Below are 25,148 nucleotides of genomic sequence, written 5' to 3'. Positions count from 1 at the left end.
CCTAGGTGCTAGAGGTCCTTAAAAATGGACGCTGCCTTTCTGAGACACCGCTCCCTAAAGATGTCCTGGGTACTTTGTAGGCTAATGCCCAAGATGGAGCTGACTAAATTTACAATCTTCTGCAGCTTCTTTTGGTCCTGTGCAGTAGTCCCTCCATACCAGACAGTGATGCAGCCTGTCAGAATGCTCTCCACAGTACAACTATAGAAGTTTTTGAGTGTATTTGTTGACATGCCAAATTTCTTCAAACTCCTATTAAAGTATAACCGCTGTCTTGCCTTCTTTAAAACTACATCGATATATTGGGACCAGGTTAGATCCTCAGAGATTTTGACACCCAGGAACTTGAAGCTGCTCACTCTTTCCACTTCTGATCCCTCTATGAGGATTGGTATGTGCTCCTTCGTCTTACCCTTGCTGAATTCCACAATCAGCTCTTCCGTCTTACTGACGTTGAGTGCCAGGTTGTTGCTGCGGCACCATTCCAATAGTTGGCATATCTTACTCCTGAACGCCCTCTCATCACTTCCTGAGATTCTACCAGCAATGGTTGTATCATCAGCAAATTTATAGATAGTATTTGAGCTATGCCTAGCCACACAGTCATGGGTATATAGAGAGTAGAGCAGTGGACTAAGCACACACCCCCGAGGCGCGCCAGTGTTGATCGTCAGCGAGGAGGAGATGTTATTACCAATCCGCACAGATTATGGTATTCCGGTTAGGAAGTCGAGGATCCAATTGCAGAGGGAGGTACAGAAGCCCAGGTTCTGCAACCTTTCAATCAGGATTGTGGGAATGATGGTATTAAATGCTGAGCTATAGTCGATGAACTGCTTCCTGACGTAGGTGTTTGTGTTGGCCAGGTGGTCTAATGCCATGTGAAGAGCCACTGAGATTGCGTCTGCCGTTGACCCATTGTGGCGATAGGCAAATTGCAATGGGTCCAGGTCCTTGCTGAGGCAGTTCAGTCTAGTCATAACCAACCTCTGAAAGCATTTCATCACTGTCAATGTGAGTGCTACCGGGCGATAGTCATTAAGGCAGCCCACATTATTCTTCTTGGGCACTGGCATAATTGTTGCCTTTTTGAAGTAAGTGGGAACTTCCGCCCGTAGCAGCGAGAGGTTGAAAGTGTCCATGAATACTCCTGCTAGTTGGTTGGCACAGGTTTTCAGAGCCTTACCAGGTACTCCATCGGGACCTTCTGCCTTGCGAGGGTTCACTCTCTTTAAAGACAGTCTAACATTGACCTCTGTGACGGAGATCACAGGGTCATCAGGTGCAGCAGGGATCTTCACAGCTGTAGTTGTGTTCTTCCTTTCAAAGTGTGCACAGAAGGTGTTGAGTTCATCTGGTAATGAAGCAACACTGCCATTCATGCTATTGGGTTTCACTTTGTAGGAAGTAATGTCTTGCAGACCCTGCCAGAGTTGCCGTGCATCCGATGTCACCTCCAAACTTGTTTGAAATTGTCTCTTCGCCTTTGAAATACCCCTCCGCAAATCATACCTGGTTCTCTGGTACAGGCCTGGGTTGCCAGATTTGAATGTCACAGATCTAGCCTTCAGCAGACAACATACCGCCTGGTTCATCCAGGGCTTTTGGTTTGGGAATGTACAGTAAGTCTTTATAGGCGCACTCTCATCCACACAGGTTTTAATGCAGTCCAGCTCACCAATGCACCATGAAGAAACTCTACACAAACTCCAAACACTAAATGCATGCAGTTTCTTCATGTGTGGACCATGGGGGCATTAAAAAGATCCCGTAAAGCACAACTCGTATGACATGGGTCAATCTCACTCCGCCATTTGCAAGGGAAGGAGTCCCATGTGGTTTAGGGGTGCTCTCACAAACAAGTAGTGTTGGTTCCCATTGCAGTTTGATTCAATGCACAGCCCGGGTTTGAATTGTTACACAAGTTTAATAGGCTTCTTTAGGTTCAGTAGAATGGCCAGGTCCAGGTTGGTGTGTGTAACAGTTCGTATTTGCCTTTGACAGATAAAGGGAAGAGACAATTTGGATGTCTGGCTGAGTTCAGGCTGGCTGTCGTGTTTCCTTGAGAAACAGTAACAACCAGGCATCAACAAAACCATCAGCTGCCTGCTTACTGAGCAGCATTTTCCCAGAGAGTGGCCGGCAAAACATGGAGCCTATTCAATGCTCTGGGAGTAATCCTAGGATGCAGGAAGGAGTCGATTTTTTGAGGGAGGTCAGAAAAAAATGAGAAAGATGTATTGTATATTGCACTGAATGAACATACAGTAATGATTTAATATGCAGCATGGCTTCAATATATACTATTGGCTTAATAGTCAGCTCTGGTTTAACACTTAGTGTTTAATACAACGTAAAGTTTAATGCAGAGTGCTGGTTTAATGTGAAACATTATTTTACACATTGTCCTGGCTTAATGCAAAACACTAGTTTAATGTGAAGCACTTGTTTAACAGGCAACACTTTTTTTTTACTTAATATTTGATTCATATGCGGCACTGGTTTAATATGAAACATTGGTTTAACACTGTCCCAATGGGCCCAAATACTGACCACAGGTTCAGCACTGATGAATGGAGGGACCAATTTATTGGCCCTAGGATGTGTTGAGATGTGTGAGGTTTGAGAGATATCAATAGATTTCTTTTGTCCCTGCTTTTATTCCTATACTCAGGGCTGGCTGGAAGCTATGGTATGTTCTGGAGCTGTGTGAGTTGATGCTGGGCTGCAACTCAAGTTTCAGCCCTTGCAGAGTAGGAAGTAGATGCAGACTACACTGGGGCATTTTGACTTCAGTTATTTGTTTAAAGTGACAAAATTAGCAAAATCCCGACTGCTGCCAGACTCCACAGACACACACTTCCCTGTGACGCCAGGATCTGCAGACACACACTTCCCTGTGACACCAGGATCTGCAGACACACACTTCCCTGTGACGCCAGGATCTGCAGACACACACTTCCCTGTGACACCAGGATCTGCAGACACACACTTCCCTGTGACGTCAGGATCTGCAGACACACACTTCCCTGTGACACCAGGATCTGCAGACACACACTTCCCTGTGACGCCAGGATCTGCAGACACACACTTCCCTGTGACGCCAGGATCTGCAGACACACACTTCCCTGTGACACCAGGATCTGCAGACACACACTTCCCTGTGACGCCAGGATCTGCAGACACACACTTCCCTGTGACACCAGGATCTGCAGACACACACCCCCCTGTGACGCCAGGATCTGCAGACACACACTTCCCTGTGACGCCAGGATCTGCAGACACACACTTCCCTGTGACGCCAGGTTCTGCAGACACACACTTCCCTGTGACGCCAGGATCTGCAGACACACACTTCCCTGTGACGCCAGGATCTACAGACACACACCTTCCTGTGACACCAGGATCTGCAGACACACACTTCCCTGTGACGCCAGGATCTGCAGACACACACTTCCTTGTGACGCCAGGATCTGCAGACACACACTTCCCTGTGACACCAGGATCTGCAGACACACACTTCCCTGTGACGCCAGGATCTGCAGACACACACCTTCCTGTGACGCTAGGATCTGCAGACACACACTTCCCTGTGACGCCAGGATCTGCAGACACACACTTCCCTGTGACGCCAGGATCTACAGACACACACTTCCCTGTGACGCCAGGATCTACAGACACACACTTCCCTGTGACGCCAGGATCTGCAGACACACACTTCCCTGTGACGCCAGGATCTGCAGACACACACTTCCCTGTGACGCCAGGATCTACAGACACACACTTCCCTGTGACGCCAGGATCTGCAGACACACACCTTCCTGTGACGCCAGGATCTGCAGACACACACTTCCCTGTGACGCCAGGATCTGCAGACACACACTTCCCTGTGACGCCAGGATCTGCAGACACACACTTCCCTGTGACACCAGGATCTGCAGACACACACCTCCCTGTGACGCTAGGACCTGCAGACACACACTTCCCTGTGATGCCAGGATCTGCAGACACACACTTCCCTGTGACGCCAGGATCTGCAGACACACACTTCCCTGTGACGCCAGGATCTGCAGACACACACCTTCCTGTGACACCAGGATCTGCAGACACACACTTCCCTGTGACGCCAGGATCTACAGAGTTACACTTCCCTGTGACGCCGGGATCTACAGAGTTACACTTCCCTGGGATCTACAGAGTTACACTTCCCTGTGACTCCAAGATCTGCAGACACACACTTCCCTGTGACGCCAGGATCTGCAGACACACACCCCCCTGTGACGCCAGGATCTGCAGACACACACTTCCCTGTGACACCAGGATCTGCAGACACACACTTCCCTGTGACGCCAGGATCTGCAGTCACACACTTCCCTGTGACGCCAGGATCTGCAGACACACACTTCCCTGTGACGCCAGGATCTGCAGACACACACTTCCCTGTGACACCAGGATCTACAGACACACACCTTCCTGTGACACCAGGATCTGCAGACACACACTTCCCTGTGACGCCAGGATCTACAGAGTTACACTTCCCTGTGACGCCGGGATCTACAGAGTTACACTTCCCTGGGATCTACAGAGTTACACTTCCCTGTGACTCCAAGATCTGCAGACACACACTTCCCTGTGACGCCAGGATCTGCAGTCACACACTTCCCTGTGACGCCAGGATCTGCAGACACACACTTCCCTGTGACGCCAGGATCTGCAGACACACACTTCCCTGTGACTCCAAGATCTGCAGACACACACTTCCCTGTGACGCCAGGATCTGCAGTCACACACTTCCCTGTGACGCCAGGTTCTGCAGACACACACTTCCCTGTGACGCCAGGATCTGCAGACACACACTTCCCTGTGACGCCAGGATCTGCAGACCCACACTTCCCTGTGACGCCAGGATCTGCAGTCACACACTTCCCTGTGACGCCAGGTTCTGCAGACACACACTTCCCTGTGACGCCAGGATCTGCAGACACACACTTCCCTGTGACGCCAGGATCTACAGACACACACCTTCCTGTGACACCAGGATCTGCAGACACACACTTCCCTGTGACGCCAGGATCTGCAGACACACACTTCCCTGTGACGCCAGGATCTGCAGACACACACTTCCCTGTGACACCAGGATCTGCAGACACACACTTCCCTGTGACTCCAGGATCTGCAGACACACACTTCCCTGTGACGCCAGGATCTGCAGACCCACACTTCCCTGTGACGCCAGGATCTGCAGACACACACTTCCCTGTGACGCCAGGATCTGCAGACACACACCTTCCTGTGACACCAGGATCTGCAGACACACACTTCCCTGTGACGCCAGGATCTACAGACACACACTTCCCTGTGACGCCAGGATCTACAATCACAAACTTCCCTGTGACACCAGGATCTGCAGACACACACTTCCCTGTGACTCTAGGATCTGCAGACACACACCTTCCTGTGATGTCAGGATCTGCAGACACACACTTCCCTGTGACGCCAGGATCTACAGACACACACTTCCCTGTGACTCCAGGATCTGCAGAGCCACAGTCTCCTGTGTTATTCCACTACAAGAAAGAGGTTTCCCAAAGTTACCAAATATTGTTGGAAGAAAAGCTCTGGAAGATATTTGCTATTGGTCAGCACTATGCAAGACCAACATTTGTAATCCCAATACTTAGTCTAGTGTTGAGCTGTCCCCACCAAACTTCCTTTCTCTGGGTAGAAGGTGTGAGCACAGCTTACTCCTAGACCCAGTGGGACCATTTCAGAACAAGACTGGAAGCCCAGACAGAGTGCTGGGTTGTGTGATATGGTAGAATTCTACTAGCATCTGTAACTTCACGGTGAAAATGACCTCCTATCATTTTCAGGCCTGTTTCAATGGCTGCAGATGGCAACACCATGGAGCCCCATTGTGAAGTTTGCTGGAGCTCTAAAGGACACCATAGGTGATAAATCGTATAAACAGACTGAGCCAAACAATTGCATGACTAATGGGTCAAATCCCTCTGTGGTCCTCCCTGATCCATCTGTAGATGGTAGTCTAGCAGGAGGACGAGGCTCCAAGGGCACTCTTATCTCAGCTAATAGAAAAGCTCTGTCCAAAACCATCTTCAACTGATTACTCTCACTAGATTACATTATCACTAAGCCATCTGTTAAAACACTGATAAGCTCCTAACGACTCAGCATTTCTCATACCAACGATCATTAATCTATTTACAACTAATCATTTTGTACATCAAATACTGCATTAATAGAGGAGCTATGAGGGTGTGTGTAGAATTTGCATGAAGTAGTATTTGGATATTACAGATGACTATTTAAAAATTCCTACAAAGCAATTATTTGTTGTTTCTTCCTGTTTCAGATAGAAGTCATTTTTAAGAGCTCATTTCCTGTTCCAACTTGGCAAGCTTTAATACTCTCTAATCATTTTAGAAGCTGAGTGGATTAAGCCATCTTGGTTCACCTTTGAGGACTGCATCTCCACAGCAGCCAACCTTTGGTAGGTTCGACGCATCCAACATCACCTCAGGAACTGGCTGAGGGCACTGGATGTAGCAATGAGTCGGAGACCAGACATCATGCCAGCTGTGGTTCTGAAGACCTGCGCTATACGATAAACCGTGACTCCAGCCAAGCTGTTCCAATTCGCAAGACCCCTACCACCAAGGGCAAGCCTTGCACCACACCTGCAAGCTCTTTACCACCTGTCTTTGAAATATACCACTGCTCTCATCACTGAGTCTATATGCTCAACAGCATCTACACTAGAAGGGTTGCAGCAGCTCAAAATATCATCTCAACTCCACCTTGAAATAGGGTCAAAGAGTTTTACAACATAGAAGCAAGCCCTTTGGCCCATTGTGTCCATGCTGACCTTTGTGCTCATCTACACTCAGCCCATTTACCTACATTGGTGCCATTGCTTTTCATGCCTTGCCTACTTGCCTAATGCTTCTCCAGTATCGTGACTCTCTGGCTTCGCCATCTCTCCAGAATCCAACTACCCTCTGAGTGAAAAAATTCTCCCCCAGATTCTTTCTAAGTCTCCTCCCTCTCACCTTGAATCGATAGACTTTTGTCTTGGACATCCCCACCATAGGAAGCAGATTCTAACCCCCTACCCTATTCATCCCCCTCGTGACTTTATATACTTCAATCAGGTCATCATTCAGCCTCCTTCACTCCAGGAAAAACAAATCCAGTCTTCCTTCATAACCACAATGCTGCAGTCCAGGAGACACACTGGTAAATCTCCGCTGCACCTTCTTTGATGAAATTATATTCTTCATTTGGTGAGACAACTAAAACTGCACAGGAAATTCCATGAGGTCTGGACAATGCTTTCTAAAGTTTAATATGCTACCCCAGTTTAAATATTCAATGCTACAGCTGATGAAGGCAAGAATCCTTCATTTTGCTGTGGCCTTGGTTAACTTTCCTCAGGATCCGCAATAGTACAATACCTCTACGTTCACATCCAAGTGTATCAGCAATCCCTGTGGTTGCCACGGATCAGTGCTCCAATCACAAGAACAACCTCTAGCACCACCCTTGCCGAACCAACTTTTGATCCAATATGTCACTTGCCCTGGATCCCCTAGAGTCTCTCGAGCCTCTGAGCACGTATCTCAAGTTCGACCCAGAGATGAGTATTTGTGCAGCAAACAACAAGCACAGGTTTCACATGCTAGACCTATACTTGAGCCTAATCACGTCACTTAGTGAGAAAACGTCTTTTCAAAGTCTTGTATAAAATTGTGTCTTAGGCTATATTTTTATTCATATTGCTTTGGCTTATGGTTTTTAGAAACTTTACTATTCAACATTGTCAACAAATTTTCATGTTACAAATAGCACTAACTAAAATCAATTACAACCTTTATTTCAATTAAATCTACTGAGCCTACCTTTGGAAATATTAAATCCCATTTTGGCTTCAGCCAGTTATTTAACAGAAACTTATTATGTTTGCTTTATGAGCTTTTAAAATTTATGAAAGATTAATTTAAAGAAAGGAAAGCTAAGCTTAACCCCCTGTTTATTTTTCAAGAAAGGGTTGGGTAAAAATTCATTCTCTACTCAGAAGAGCATTGGCAATTATTTTTGGATTATTATATCTACAACTTATTGATCTCGTTAACATACTGTGAGCTGCAGATAGAATGTTTTTTTTTATGCAGGGGTTCCCTGAGACCCGAAAATTATTTGAATGGTTCCTCCAGGGCAGAAAGGTTAAGAAAGGCTGCTCTAGACCAATCGTGCAGAACCTTAAGGACAATGACTATTGGGTAATAAATGTTCATCAGCCTGTTCATGAAAAGCAGAAGAAATCCAATCAACATATGCAGAGTGTGGTTGGCAGAACAATCATAGGATTCCTACATGCGTTCATGTGTCAGGACAAAGTATCGGCAAGGAAACAGGCCCTTCGGCCCCACTGGTGTGTGCTAACCACAGCACTTACTCAGCCAGTCCTGCATTCGGATCATATCACTCTAAGCCCCGCCCCATCATGCACCTGTCCAAGTGGTTCTTAAGAGAAACTATTGAACTTGTCTCAATTCTTTTGGCAGCTTGTTCTGTATACTCACCCCAAACTCACCCTAATTCTATGCCACCTGGTTTTGGACTCCCCCGCCCTGAGTAAAAGACTTACCTTATCTATGCCTCTCGTAATTTTAAACCTTTCTTAAAGTCACCCCTCTTTCTTCAAAATTGCACAAAAAAAGAACTAACTTGGCCAACCTTTCCCTACCACTCAGGCCCTCTAGACCTGGCAATATCCTCGTAATTTTTTTCTCCACTCTTTCCAGTTTAATCACATTTTTCCTTTAACAGAGTGAGCTAAACTGTATATGGTTCTCCAAGCGCAGCCTCCAATGACTTATACAGGAGCAACACAATGTCCCAACTCCCGTACTCGATGCACTGACTGACGAAGGCCAGCATGCTAAGTGTCTTTTTTTATCTGTGATGCTGCTTTCAACAAACTGTGCACTTACACCCCAAAGTCCCTCTGCTCCCTTACACTCATCAGTGTCCTACTATTGATGGTGTAAGTTCTACACTGGTTTGACTTTCCAAACTCTATTCCTCACAGCTATCTGTACTGAAAATCATTTTCCACTCTTGTGCTCACTTTTCTAATTGATCAATATCCCTTCCTGTATTCTACAACAACCTTCTTCACTGTTGGCAACATCTCCTAATTTCTCACTGATCAATCCTTGTGAACTTAGTTATATAATTAATGAATATCAGGGGTCCCAACTCCATCCCCTGCACTGGTCACTGGCCTCCATTCTGAGCAATACCCTACCCTCATCTACCTTTTTGGTTAACTCTTCAAAAACCTCTAAAACAGGGGTCCCCAACCTTTTTTGCACCGCAGATCGGTTTATTATTGACAATATTCTTGCAGACCGGCCGATGGGGTGGGAGGGGCCAAATAAAGGACAAAAGTAGCAGTCAAATACAGGACACTTGTGTTGACCCTGAGAAAGACTACCGTGACCATGAAGCCTTGCGTGGACACCTATGTGCACATGCGTGTACATGCTGATTTTGTTTTCTACAAATCGGTTTTGGCTTAATCTTCCCAATTCTGTTAAGTGAAACTACACTGTAGATACATTTTTTCTACTTTATATAGGCTGTGCATTTATCATATCATTCCTGCTTTTACTATATGTTAGTATTATTTTAGGTTTTATGTGTTATTTGGTATGATTTGGTAGGTTATTTTTTGGGTCTAGGAACGTTCAAAATTTTTTCCCACATAAATTAATGGTGATTGCTTCTTCGCTTACGCCATTTCGGCACGAACGGTTTCATAGTGATGCTCTACCTTAGCAGGGCAAATATGGGACAAGGGCGGTCCCATATGGGACAAACCAATTTAGCCCAATATACGGGAAGTCCCAGCTAATACAGGACAGTTGGCAACCTTATGTTCAAGTTCAAAAGTGCGTGACAGGGAATGAGGAAAGGTGCAGCTGACTCATATCGTTTCATATTGCCAAATCATATCGTTTACTCGCGGCCCTGTAGCACATGTTTTGCAGCCTGGTACCGGTCCGCGGCCCGGTCGTTGGGGACCACTGCTCTAAAGGGTTCATCAAGCAGGACTTCTAACCCACAAAGCCTTGCTGACTCCTCCTAATCAGACTCCGTCTGCCCAAATGCTCAGAGTTCCCGCCAATAACTTATCCACTATTGATGTCAGGCTGACCACCCTGTAACTCCCTGGCTTGTCCTTCCCCCTTTTTAATCAAGGTGAGAACATTATCCAATCATTTTCCATTCATCAATTTCCAATCATAGGGAAATTCTCCAGTGGCTAATGACGAAAGAATATTTCTGCAACAGCCTTGATAGTTTCCTCTCTAGCCTCCCACAAAGTCTGTGGATTTATCCACATGGGGCAGCGCGGCAGCGTAATGGTAAAGATACAAAGATGCATAAGTCAGGATGCACGTTATCGACTGCAGCTTGGCATTCAGTACCATCATCCCTTCAAAACTAATCAATAAGCCTCAAAACCTTGGTCTCAGTACCTCCTTGTGCAATCGGGGACTCCAGTCAGATCGGATTGACAACAACACCTCCTCCACAATCTCCATCAGTGCAGGTGCGCAAGTGTATTTTAAAGCAAGATTTTGGTGAAGGATGTTTGCCACTTGATTGTGCCTGTGTGAACTGCTACAGGATGCTGTATGGTGTTGGATTGCTTCTGCTTTTTTTTTTATCACTTTCTACATTTATCATCTTGAATTTGTTGGTCTTTTATTATGTATTTTTGATCATTTTTTGTATTAACCACATGGCCCTTAATTGCTACAAGGAACCCCTCTGGTTCTGGGAAGAGGTCTCTAACTCTGAGCCAGGTGCTCGACAGTTCCCTGTTGACATCTAGTTTGTTCAGATTATGGGGGTGCCTTCAGTGGAGAGTCACGCTCTTCCATTGGTTAACCTTTTCTTCAACAGTGATATTGTCTTCATTTTTTCTGGGTTGTGGTCTCATTTAAGTTTAGTGGTGTGTACTTCTTATCAGAATTGCATATGCTCGTGTGCAGTGCTTGATTCCTGTTTCTGTTGATGAAAGTATATCCTCATAAGTTTTATCTGACGGTTGTGTAGATTTTTAAGTCTGGTACTCACCTTCTCCTTCTGCCCTAGGTAGTGTTAATCTCAGTGCAGTAAATTTGCCAGATCGGTTTCAGACCAAGATATTATGCCAAAAGAATACGTTAATATGGGTACAGCGAAAGTGTTTATTGCCTTTGTTACATTTTTACTGTTGAGCTGTGGCAGATTTCTTGAAGCCTTGAAATAAATTCTGTCAAAAGTTTTTCCTTTATCACATTATGATCTATTTATTATTATGTATTTTTTTCTCATCTCAAGCTGGTAAAACCTGAGGTGCAGGAATAGCCATCACACTCATTTCTCAATTGCTAGAAACCTTTGGACTATTCTAGTGGTGTTTAGCACTGTGGCTTTCTGAAGATGTACTTAGATATTGCTGTGTAGGCCTATTTGTTTAATGTGTAGTGACTTTGGATGTTATTATTATTATTATTATATTAATATTATTTCTTTCTTTCTTTCTTTTTGTATTTGCACAATCTATTGTCTCTTGCACGCTGGTCGTTCACCCAGTTGGTGTATCCTTTCATTGATTCTATTACAGTTATTGGATTTATTGAGTACGCCCACAAGAAATTGAATCTCAGGGTTGTATCTGGTGCAGCTATTTTCTTTGATAAGAAATTTATTTTGAACTTTTAGGATTAATTAGTCATGGGCATGCTATGCTGGTGCCAGAAGCCTGGTGACACAGCACAATCCTTGCTGATTTGATTTGACACAAACAACGCATTTCACTGAATGTTTTGATGTACACGTGACAAAAAAAGCTAATCTTTATTTTTAAAAAAGATCTCTATCTTTAATGTACTGTAAGACTACAAATACCTCCTCCCTAGTAATATGAATGTCCTCCAAATTTTGAGACCATGGATGTTACGTCCCAGCTGTCTACGTAATTCGCAAGCCAGTAGACAAGGGAAGGCAGTACGACACGAAGAGCAAGCTGTTTCCCAGTAGCAGGCTCTCCCTTTCTATGCAGCTGATGAATCAAAAGGAAAGGCAGAGACCGATACAGTTTGGTACCAGCAGTGCTGCAGGAGTTGCCAGTCAGCATTGAACTCAACGTAAGACTGCCTTACGGACTCCAGCTCCAGATTCTTCCTCAGGCTTGACTCCCAAAGCCTTCCCCATGAGTGGGTATTGCCGTAAGGCAGCAGAGGTATAAGATCAGAGTTTTCCTTCTCCTGGGTGAGCTGCCAACCATGGCTGATAAGCCCTATCTGCCTGAAGCAATTGGTTTTAAGACGCAGTAACCCACCTTTGCCCCTTCTCCTGTCAGTAGAGGTGTTTCCGCCAGGGTTAATTGCAAAACCTCATGTGAAGCCCAGGAGCTGGACTTGGTTGTCAGAGGCTATTTGCTATTCACGCCTTTGGCAACATCAAATAGGTAGTGGGAGCTTATCCCCACTACCTCCCCGGCTATAACAACCTTAAAAAACCAAATTATCTCCACTTGTTTCTTGTATTTCTTGAGCAACCATGATTTTCTCCTCATTAAACACTGGAAATATTAATTAAAAATCCTTCCTAAGATCCTCTTGGGATTTTTCTCAACCATCTCAGGTCCTTTCTTCACTTTTCTGATTTTCCCTTTATAGTATTTTGAATAATTTTACAGTCATTATGGATCTGCTCAACCCCAACAACCTAAAGCAAAGGTATGCTTCTTTCTTTTTCTTGTCAATCAAGGTTCACTAAACTTGCCAGGTTTACCCTACAGCCTCACAGGAACAGGCTGCTCCTGGAACCTGATATCACACTCTTAAACCCTCCCACTTGCTATTCATCTCTTTCTCTTCAAACAGGCTCACTAAATTGACCTCTGCGAGATCCTGTCTAATTCCCTCAAAGTTAGCCCTGTCCCAGTTTAGGCCCCTAGCTTGTGGACCTGTCCTGTCCTTTTCCATCACTATCTGAAAACTAATAGAATTTTGGCCACTAGAGCCAAACTGCTCATGACTACCAATTCAGTTGTTTGCCTTTTCCTGTTCCCTAAAAGAAGCTCTATCATTGCACCCTCCCTTGACGGGTCCTTGATAACTGGCTCCGGAAACTTCCATGGACACACTTTGCAAATTCCACCCCACCTAGGCCCTTGACACTCTTGGTGGCCCAGTCAGCTCCAGGGAAATTAACATCTTCCATTAATACAACCCTTCTATTCTGACAACTATGAGCAATTTCTCTGCACACCTGTGTCTCAAGTTCCAGTTGAATATTGGGGGTCTACAATACAGCCCCACTGGAATGAACACCCCCTTCTTAATTGTATGTTTTACCTGTAGGGACTCAGTGGACAATGTAATTCTAAGTATTGCTGTTATGTACCCTGTGATCAAAAAGACGACACCCCTTCTTGCTTACCTGTACCTGTCTTGTACCTGTAGCACTGGAATATTGAACTACCAGTCCTGCCTTCCTCGCAGACATGCTTCTGAATGTGACTTCCTGGTTTTCAAAGCCAATTCACACTCTGAGTTTATCTGCCTTACCTGCTAAACCCCAACCATTGACGTAAATGCATTCCTGAGTATTCCTTTCCTTCCTTTAATGTTTGGTTTGCGTTCCTGATTTCTAGACTTCCTATCACTCCCTAATGCTTCATCCCATCACTTGCTCCTGCTCAGAGTCCTACCATTTGCTGACCTAAGTTAAACCCTTTCTATAGCGCTAGCAAATCTCCCTGCAAGGATATTGGTCACTCTCTGGTTCAAGTGCATCTCATCCCTCTTGTACAGGCCACTTCTACCCCAGAGGAGATCCCAGTAGTCCAAGAACTGGAATCCTTGCCTCATCCGCATACCCACCTTTCATCCCGTCCATTTCTGACCTTGCAAGCCCATGGCACCAGGACTAATCCGAAGAACACTACTCTCAAAAGCCGGCACCCGTAACCAGGCTGAGTAAAGCAACCACAAAGCCAACACACCTCAGGGGTAATCCTCCAAGGTGGAAACTTTCAGCTTTCTGTTCCATCCCACTTCATTCTCAATCCTCACTTGCACTCCAACCTGTTTGCAGCTTCCCCTACAGCCACAGTAAAGGCATCCGTTAGTCTTGCGAGACCATGGATCTGCACCTGGAAAGTCTTCACTCTCCAGGCTACAGGGCCTGGGCAAGGTTGTATGGAAGACCAGCAGTCGCCCATGCTGCAAGTCTCCCCTCTCCATGACACCAATGTTGTCCAAGGGAAGGGCATTAGGACCCATACAGCTTGGCACCAGTGTCGTCGCAGAGCAACGTGTGATTAAGTGCCTTGCTCAAGGACACAACATGTTCCCTTGGCTGGGGCTCGAACTCACGACCTTCAGGTAGCTAGTCCAATGCCTTAACCACCTGGCCACATGCTCACACAGTGAGGTCTAACATAAGCTCGAGGAACAACATCTTATCAACAGAACACTTTTCAAGTTACTAGAATGAACATTGAATTCTCCAACTTCAGATAAACTACTCTCTCATCATTTCCCATTTTTGTGATGGTGTTCTGTTCTCACCCCATCTCTATAGAAAGCCTCTCTAACAGTCAGTTCTCAAGCTCCGTGTCACCTAATCTGACCAAACCAATCTCAATCCAGTCTGTTGTCAGAGAGGTGTTACACAAAGATTTATGCTGTTCCGTAAGCAACGGGTGCTGGAAGATCATCAGGTTAGCTAGTGAGGATCCTGACTAGACACGGTCACATCCACACAGAAAAATACAAGTAAGCCAGAGTGGGAGTAGACCATTCAGCCTCTCAAACCCACTCAGTAGGAGCAAGGCTAGTTTACACGAGCCTCAACTCCTCTTCTCTGTCACTCCGCATTCCTTGATTTTTCAAGTACGTGTCAATCTCTGCCTTGATGAGCTGGCCTCCACTGCCTTTGGGAACAGAGAAGTCCAATAAATCTGGATGCATATCAGCTTGTTATGGCAACTGCTCTGTATGTCGCCACAAGAAACTGCAGAGACTTCTGGACACTGATCAGCACATCACAGGAACCAGCTTCCTGTCTATGGACTCAGTGTATACTTCTCACCGTACCAGTAAATCAGCCAGCATGGTCAAAGAGCCCACCCACCCCAGACGTTCTCCCTTCTCCCCTTTCCAATTGGACAGAAGATACAAAACTCGAATGCAGTCTCAAGGAGAACTTCTATCCAACTGTTATCAAACTCTTGAATGGATCTCTTGTACCACAAGATAGACACTTGGCCCAACAATCTACCTAGTTATGATCTTGAACTTCATCATTTACTGCAGTAGCTTTTACACTTACCCTGCATTGTTATTGTTTTACCTTATTCTAGCTCAATGCACTGTGTAATGATTTGATCTGTATAAACAGAAGCTTTTCACTGCTTCATGATTTGTATGACAATAAACCAATGCATTCATATTTATTGTGCTTTTAAATTATTATTATGTTCTTTATCTTATTGTGTTTTTTGTGCTGCATCAAAGTTATAGTAATAACTATTTTGTTCTCCTTTACACTTGTGTATTGGAATTACATTAAACAATATTGGATAGTGAATTTTGAATTAAACAATTTTGAGTACGAATACCTCTGAGAGAAATTTCTACACCCTTCAATTTTAAAGGACTAGTTCCTGTCCTGTAATTATGGTTCCATGTTTGTTACACCCTCATGAGTGGAAGATCTCAACACCTACCCTGTCAAGCTAATTGCAATCATATATATTTTAATAAGGTCATTCTTCTGACTTCCAAGAAATGCAGGCCCGAACAAGGATCACTCAGACCACAGACAATGGACCTCTATTCCTCATTCTACAACTTACAGAAACAAAAATCATTTCTGACCCTTCTGTGATCCAAGAAGACTGATGGCAGTGGGCAAGGCTGCAGCAGCAAGGATAGCTCCTCACTCCTCACTACTGCACCACCTTTGGTAAGCCTCAGCCTTGTGTGGTCCCCATGCTCTACGCTGGGTGTCTCTGGCAACAACCCTGAGCATAGACTAACATTTGAATGTATGAAGAGAATGAGATTTCTGCTCTGGAGATCATTAGATTCCATTGGGCTTCTTAGAAGTTTCAATTACATTAATAATTTCAACCTGATCTCCTGAATGAAGTTAATTTCCATGAGGGTTCTCCCATGGCTGGTTGAGCAGTGGTTTACAATGGTAACTTCACATTGTAGACCCTTACCCATCGTGGCTATTCAACTAGACATACCATTATTCTTGGTTACCATGACCCCTGCATTAAGAGACCAGCATGGGTGCTGTTCATTAGGTCAGTATTTGAAGGCACTTGGTCAGTGGTCACAGTCACTTGACCATTGGAATCCATTGTGAGAGTTCACTATCACGTCACAATGAGTGAAGTGCAAGTGTCAGGGATAGGATGATAAGACCATAAGGATAGGAGCAGAATTGGGCCCTTTGACCCATTGAGTCTGCTTTGCCATTCCATCATGGCTGAGTTATTCAACCCCGTTCTCCTGCCTACTCCCAGTAACCCTTGATGCTCTGGCTAATCAGTAATCTATCAGCCTCCGTTTTTTAAATACTCAATACCTTGGCCTCCACAGGGCAAGTCCATAGCAACGATTTCCACATACACCTCCCTCTGGCTAAAGAAATTCTTTCTCATCTCCATTCTAAATGGACATCCCTCTATTCCAAGGTTGTGTCCTCTGGCCTTAGACTCCCCCATCCTCTCCACATCCTCCCTATCTAAGCCTTTCAATATCCAATTTGTTTCAATAAGATACCCCCTTATTCTTCTAAACTCTAGTGAGTACAACCCCAGAGCAATTACACACTCCTCATGTATTAACCCTTTCATACCTAGAATCATTCTCAAGAAGCTCCTCTGGACTGTCTCCAATGCCAGAACATCTTTTCTCAGATAAGGGGCCCACACTGCTCACAATACTCCAAGTGCAGTCTGACCAATGCCTTATAAAACCTCAGCTTTACATCCTTGTTCTTATATTCTAGTCCTCTTGAAATAAAAGCTAACATTGCATTTGTCTTTTTTACCACCAACTCAACCTGCAAGTTAACCTTCAGGGAATCCTGCACAAGGACTCTCAAGTAAGTCCCTTTGCACTTATGATTTTTGAATTTTCTCTCTATTTAGAAAATAGTCTATGCCTTTATTCCTTCCACCAAAAAGCAGGATCATACACTTCCCTACACTATATTCCACTTCTTCCACTTCTCTTCCCCTTATCACAACCAGTCCGAGTCCTTGTACAGACTCTCTGATTCCACAAAACTACCTGCTTCTCCACCTAACTTCATATCATCTGCAAACTTGGCCACAAAACCCTCAATTACGTCTTCCAAATTTTATGGTTTTGAATGTGAAAAGAAGCATTCCCAATACTGATCCTGTGGAGCACCACTAGTCATTGGCAGCCGACCAGAAAAGGTCTACTTTATTCCCATTCTTTGCTTCCTTCCAGTCAGCCAATCTTCTAACTATACTAGTATTTTTCCTGTTAATATTATGGGCTCTTATCTTGTTCATTTGAGGACCTGTCAAAGGCCTTCTGAAAATCCAAGTAAACGCTATCCACTGTCTAACCTTTGTCTTTCCTACCAGTTTTGTCAGGCAAGAAATCCCCTTATGGAAACCATGCTGACTTATGATATGATGGTGCCTCCAAGTACCCTAAAACGTCATTCTTTATAATGGACCCAACAGCTTCCCGAACATTGAAGTCAGGCTAGCTGGTCAATAATTTTCTTTCTTCTGCCTCTCTTCCTTTTTAAAGAGTAGAGTGGCATTTAAAAATTTTCAGTCCTCTGGAACTATTCCAGAATCTAGTGATTCTTGAAAGATCATTACCAATACCTCCACAATCTCTTCAACAACCTCTTTCAGGACACTGGGGTGTACACCATCTGGCCCAGGTGACTTATGTATCTTCACACCTTTCAGTTTCCCAAGAACCTTCACCTGTGTAATAGCAACTAGGATCAGTTCTGTTCCCTGACACTCTTGAATTTCCGGCATACTGTTAGTGCCTTCCACAGTGAAGATTGATACAAAATACTTATTGAGTTCACCTGCCATTTCCTTGCCCCCTCCCCCCATTACTACCTCTCCATCATCATTATCCTTCAGTCCGTTATCTACTCTCACCTCTCTTTTACTCTTTATATAAAAAAGGAAAGGTACATCCGGATTTTCTCCGGTTAGCGGATGATTTCCCTCCATGGTGGGGAATCACATACGAGGCAAGTAACAGCAGTGGTTTGCCATTGCCTTCTGCTGGGTGAGTTTCCAAAGAGATCACCAGATCGTAACCCAGCAATGATGGAAAGCGTGCAGGGGAGCCGGCTGGATTCGAACTCAGGACCTTTCGTCCCGAAGTCCAGTGCTGAAGCCACTACGTCACCAGCCCAGTCACTCTTTATATACCTAAAAAAAAAGTTAGGTATCCTCTTTTACATTGTTGACTAGCATATCTTCATATTCCATCCTTTCACTGCTTATGGCTTTTTTAGTTACTTTCTGTTGTTTTTAAAAGCTTCCTAATCCTCTTACTTCTAATTTTTGCTATATTGTATGCCCTCTCATTTGCTTTAATGCTGCCCTTTGACTTCCCTTGTCACCACGATTGCCTCATCCCCCCTTTAGAATATTTCTTCACCTTTGGAATACTGCGCCTTCCTAATTGCTCCAGAAACTCCAGCCATTGCTGTTCTGCCATTACCCCTGCTAGTGTCCCCTTCCAAACATCTTTGTCCAGTTCCTTTCTGATGCCTCTGTATTTTCCTTTAACCCACTGTCATACTGATACATCTGATGTTATTTTCTCCCTCTCAAACTGCAGGGTGAATTCTATCATATTATGATCACTGCCTCCTAAGGGTTCCTTTACTTTAAGCTCCCGAAACAAATCTGCATATTACAGAACATCCAATCCAGAATTGCCTTTCCCCTAGTGGGCTCAGCCACAAGCTGCTCTAAAAAGCCATCTTGTAGGCATTCTACAAATTCCTCTCTCTTGGGATCGAGCACCAACCTAATTTTCCCAATCTACCTGCATATTGAAATTCCCCATGACTATTGTAACATTGCCTTTATTACATGCCTTTTCTATCTCCCGTTGTAATTCATATCCCACATCCGATCTGCTGTTCGGTGGGGGGGAGGGGCTGTATATAACTCCCATCAGGGTCTTCTTGCACTTAAGGTTTCTTAACTCTGCCCACAAGGATTCTACGTCTTCCATTCCTATGTCAGCTGTTCCTATGCATTTATTTTCATTTTGTTCCAGCAGAGCCACCCCATCCCCTTTGTCTACCTGCCTGTCCTTTTGATACAATGTTTATCATTGGATTGTAAGATCCCAATTATGTCCTTCTTTCAGCCATGACCTAGAGATGACTACATCATACCTGCCGGTCTCTAACTGTGCTACAAAATCATCTACCTTATTCCACACACTGCATACATTCAAATATAACACCTTCAGTACTGTATTCATCACCCTTTTCAATTTTGCCTGCATATTATACTTCAACTCATCTCACTGACTGCAATTTTGCCCTATTATCAGCCTGTCCACCCTCACAGTCTTAATACACATTGCATTGAATTGTATACCAACTAACCCATCCTCATCCTAACACTCGGGTTCCCATTCACCTGCCAAATTAGTCTAAACCCTCCCCAATAGCTCTAACAAACCTTCCCGCAAGGATATTGATCCCTCTCAGGTTTAGATGTAACCTATTCCTTTTGTACAGGTCGTCCTTCTCCAGAAGAGATCTCAATTATCTATATATCTGAAACCCTGCCCCCTGCACCCTGCTTTTTTTTATTGGCCACTGCCAAGTGCCAAGAGATTATTATGATTGCAGTCTCCTAAAAAGTTCTGAAAGGCCTCGAGCTTGTTTTTAAACCTTGCATGTAAAATCCACAAAGAACTGTCTCCAACTCACTCCGTGATCTCCCAATGTGCAGACAATTTCCAACAGGTCCCAGTCGCCTTTTAAACCTGGTGTATAAAGTCCACAAGGAACTCTCTCCAACTCACTCCATGATCTCCTACTACACAGACCCTCCAGATCTGCAGCTCTATAGGAAATACATTCCTGCCCAGCAACGTGCAGACTTTCTGAGGTCTCATCGGGTGATCATGTTTGGTGCAGAGGATGGTCCTTTACAAGGAAATAATAGCTGATTGGTTGGCTCTCTTACGCCGTCTCCTAGTTGCTGAAAGATCCCTGACTGTACAGCCAGATGTGGTTTGTGCTGAGCAATATGACCCAGCTCCTGTCCTTCTGTGGCTCTTTCAATGATAGTGACCTTCTCAAGCAGACTCATCCACCTCCCCTTCCTTGTGCTCCTGTTGACCTTCCTCTTGTGGCTGCACTGCTGAAATCAGACAGCCTACAGTAAAGAGTCACAATGGCTCCACGCCTGCTGGACTAGGGTAGTGCACAGAACCTGGCTTGGTGTAGACAGTAGTCTCCACTTTCTGGTGACATGAGTCTGGTAGTGTAGGTCTTGTAGTAATATGTAACTAGATAGGGCAGTCCACACTAACCATTGCACCCAACTGTACTAATTCCATTAGGCCCACAGCCTTCCACGTCTTGGTGGTTCAAGTCCCAATGTTTATTCATCAGAGCAATGCTGTCTGCTGAAGTTGCCTGTTACTGTGGACTCCTTAAATTGAAAATCTGGCACACAGTCTGGATCATCAGACATACCTAAGGTGGAATGTGTGTCACAAACAACAGCTACTTGGGTCTTGAATGAGGAGAGACCATTTAACTCAATAATCTGATTAGAAAGGTTGGCTCTGTTATAGGAGTCAAACTGGACACACTGGAGGCTGTGGTAGAACAAAGGACCATACGGAAAATCCTGGCAATTCTGGACAGTGTTTCTCACCCTCTGCACGCCACCTTAACTGAACAGAGGAGCACTTTTAGTACTAGACTAAGACAACTGCGCTGCTCCAAAGAGCGCTATATGAGGCCATTAGTCTCTATAAAGAGTTATTCTATAGCTAGGGAAGTGATGACCCCCTGCTGTTAGACTGCTTGTGGTAACTCATTTTTTATTATTTCTACTTCTCTCCTAATATTTATATCTGTGCACTTGTAATGCCACTGTGACACTGTAATTCCATCTGGAATCAATAAAGTATCTATCTATGAATAAAAAAATCTGAGTTCCTTGCTTAGACACGAGAGTGCAGTCCAGCTTTCAACCTCTGTGTCTTGTCTTTTGTTGGTGTCCCTCCCAACCAGATTTAATATCTACCCCTTCCTCCAGCTCCTCTTCCCTCTCCTGATCTTGGTAGCCTGGATATTGGGAAAGCCCCTAATCACTTCATCACCACATCGAGACCAGACCAGGTCATGTACTGTAAGCAGCTGGAGTCTCCCTGCCAGATTGCCACGTAGCTCAGTAATGGTCACCATGTCAAAAGGGAGCTTTCAGAGACACTGCTCTTCGGAAAAGTTAAGATTAAACCACGTGGCTTTGGAAATTCCCTGGGGATAGAGTCTTCACACACGTGCATCCTTCTGCTTTCTCCCCTGGGTCCTCAACGCTGCCTTCCCCACAAGCAATGCTTAGACTGAAACTCCTGTTCTGCAGTATTGCCAGCAGCTGAACCACACACACACCCTTTAAAATAGCTAAGTAGGGTTTATTGGTCCAAAATGCATAGGCTGTTAGTTCTATCAAAAGGCAAGCATGTGAAATGTTTTGGCACAGCCACCAGTGAAATTTGGTGCTGTGTTGTGAAGATTCCCACGATTAGCTAAGTTACCCTCTAAATGGCCAACACACCAGATACCAGATTGGGATCTCTTTATTCATGATGGCTGTCGACAGACATTTCTGGACCAGTAAACTCCAGTTTATGTTGGAAACAGTGCCAAGAGGTGTTACACAAAGACATATGCCACTACGTATGTACCTGGTGCTGGAAAAAAAAACATTAGACTGGCTAGAGAGGATCCTGACTAGACACGGTCACACCCACACACAAAAACACATGAAAGCATGAGTAGGAGTCGTCCACTCACCTGCTCAGCCATTCAAGGCTGATATGCACCAGCCCCAACTGCTCTTCACTGCTATTTCCCCTTAACCTCAACCTTTCACATATTTATCTATCTCCACCTTAAGCATATCTAATGTTATATATGTCTAATATATCCATTACCCTCCGGGGCAGAGAGTTCCAGAGATTCACCAAGCTCAGAGGGAAGAAATTTCTACACACCCTTACTTTTAATCTTGGCGTACTATTGTTTTAACTGAAAAGCAGTAAGTGGCATATGATCAAAATTCTGGGCATTTATCAAAGTTAGAGGGGAGTGTATATGAGGCAAGAGGAGGACTAAGATACTGGGTAATTTCTCAGGCAAAGAGCAAGTCAAAATATCCCGAGGCAATTCAGAGCGTTATATGTCTATACACTCTGTGAGTAAGGGCAGCATCTTGTGTCCCAGGGCAACGGGGTTCAATAGACTTGAAATCCTATTGAATTTGCTGACCGTGATGAAGCTGCAGTTGTGGCAGGAATATAACAAGTTTCTTGTTCCTGATTTCACTGCTGTTCCAGAGGAGCAACTTCTGTGCAGAATATTGGAATCGGTTATTATTGTCACATAGCAGCTACAGAGCAAGTGCAGTGCAGGAAAACAATGAAGTGGAGATCGGACTGAGGCAGATTGTAAGGTCACGAGTCCGTCTTATCGTACTAGGGAACCATTTTCGGTAGCTGTTGCACTTTATCTGCATTCTTATCATTTTATCTTATTTTACCTCAATGTATTCTGCAATGATTTGACCTGAATGAAGAGTAGAGTAAGCAAGACAATCCTTTCACTGAATCTCGGTTTATGTGACAATAAGAAACTAATTCTAATACTAGCTCCAATGCTATTGAGAGCAAATGCAATTCTCTTTGGCTGCAATAACCTGTAACTGTCTGCTGACAGTCACTGGGGTCAGGCATGAAGATAAACAGTTTCACAATGCTCTCCGTTAATGCCTTACAAAGTTAGTCTTTCTACATACTCTGTGTGTATGAGATCCACAAACTTACTCGGAGATCCTCAGCTCTTGTGCTTAAACCAAAGTTCGCTATTGCCCATTCTTTCAGCAAGGATCCCTGCCTGATGACATATCTATTCCAGCCCATGGGATGGTTAATAGAACCTATTGATTGCCTGACCCAAACCAAGCAGCATTTCCAGACAGAAGATTTGGTTTATGAGTCCTCTGATTTTTAATCAGGAAAAGTGGAGCAGACTTTTCCTGGTTTTAGGACCGCTCCAACTTCAGTATGTCCCAAGGCTATACTTTTGAATTTCTAATCATTGTTACTGTATACGAGAAAATACCAGGTTGTGCACAAAAAAATCTGCACAAACTCCAATGTGCTATTGACATGGTAAACAGTTTGCTAAAGATGTTGGTTAAGAGAGGGAACTCTCACCTCTGCTGCAGAGCATTAGTTGTTAGATCTCTCAACTCTGCTGTTGAGGGCTGTGGGAACAGTCCCTGAGAATACGATTGTAGATTAGACTTTAAGGGAATCTAGGAGAATGGGGAAGAAGGTGTTGTTTGGATCAAGGATTAGCCATGGCTTATCTAAGTAACTCATGCCTTCCCCTTCCCTCATTTCTTACACTTGTATAAACCTGCAAGGATAAGCTGGTATTTTAGTTTAATGGCTCTGTCACTGTGGTCATTCCTTGCACTAACTGAAAGAAGGCTTACTTTATACTTGGGAAGGAAATAATGTACCCAGGGTGAAGCGTCTCCAAAGTAAGAGAGACGACAGTGTTGAAAGCACAGTCCTGCAGCCCCTGTTTGAATAACCATGCCAAAGAATGGGGGTTTTGTTTGCACATTTGCTGATGGTCCCGAAAACATCCAACACATTTAAGCAGCTCACTCTATCCAGGGTGCACACAATTCAGGCAGAGGCAGTGAACTGATGACGAGGTTGCACAGGCAAGAGAGACCACAAAGGGTTAAACAGAAATACATGCTTCACGACGTACTCTCAGATTAGACAGGGGAACCGAGAGAATACCAGGACACCCTCTCCACTATTCACTCAACATGGCTGAGTGGCAGAAATACATTACAAATGCATTCTGAGTTCTGCAGTTCCCCAAATGCAAACTGAGAGGAAAATGAGCCAATTACCAAAAATTAATTCACAAAAACACCACCAATGAGCAGACACACTTGATTGAAATGTAGCACACAGGTTGTGAGCCTTCCCAATCCCAGAAAGAATCACCAATCCTTAATCTTTCTCTTACCTACAGACCGCCCATGAACGACTTCTATGATCAGCTGCACTCCTTCTCTCTCGCTCTCCCCTCTCTCTCTGTAACTAATTTAGTTTCTCAAACTAAGCAACTAAGCTCCACCTCATAGCCAGCTAAGTTCCTCATTCATTTAAATTATATTTTTAATAAACATTCCCTTACTGCCCCCTCCAGTTTGATATTATGCATGTGGTGTGTTTATTACAACAGGTCAAAGTCCTCACTCCGAGCCGAGGGATTGCTTTAACTATGCTTCCATAACAGGTGAATCCCAATTTCCTAGGCATCGTTGGTTTAGGGATTCAGCTAAGCCCAAGAGAAGGGAAAACAAATAGAGCTCCAGTCACAAGTATCTGAGACAAAACCAGAAACACTGGGACACAAGGAATTCTGCTGATGCTGGAAATCTTGAGCAACACAAACAAACTGCTGGAGGAACTCAGCTGGTCAGGCAGCAGCTATGGAGGGGATAAACAGTTGACGTCTCGGGTCAGGACCTCCATAAGGACTGGTAAGGAAGGGGGCAGAAGCTAGAGTAAGAAACTGGGGAGAGGGGAAGGAGTATAAGCAATTGGAGAGACCGAGTGAGGGGGAAGGTGGGTGGGAAAAGAGTAGTGAAGTAAGAGGCTGGGATGGGATAGGTGGACGATGAAAAGGGCTGAAGAAGAAGGAATCTAATAAAGGAGGGCAGTAGA

General features: G+C 44.5%; 1 protein-coding gene across 2 annotated transcripts in view; it reads right to left on the bottom strand.

Annotated features, from left to right (window-relative positions):
• The window catches only part of btk (Bruton agammaglobulinemia tyrosine kinase), a 113,708-nt gene extending 89,191 nt beyond the window's left edge, over nucleotides 1-24,517 (bottom strand). For both annotated transcript variants that reach the window (XM_072270457.1, XM_072270458.1), the window contains exon 1: nucleotides 24,445-24,517. The gene's annotated coding sequence lies outside the window, so the exon portion shown is untranslated. The remainder of the gene's footprint in view (nucleotides 1-24,444) is intronic.
• Between the last annotated feature and the right edge of the window lie 631 nt (nucleotides 24,518-25,148).

The sequence above is a fragment of the Mobula birostris genome, chromosome 10 (assembly GCF_030028105.1).
Source record: "Mobula birostris isolate sMobBir1 chromosome 10, sMobBir1.hap1, whole genome shotgun sequence".
Taxonomy (NCBI): domain Eukaryota; kingdom Metazoa; phylum Chordata; class Chondrichthyes; order Myliobatiformes; family Myliobatidae; genus Mobula; species Mobula birostris.
Note: the sequence above shows the minus strand (reverse complement) of the source record. Positions and strands in the feature narration are given on the sequence as shown.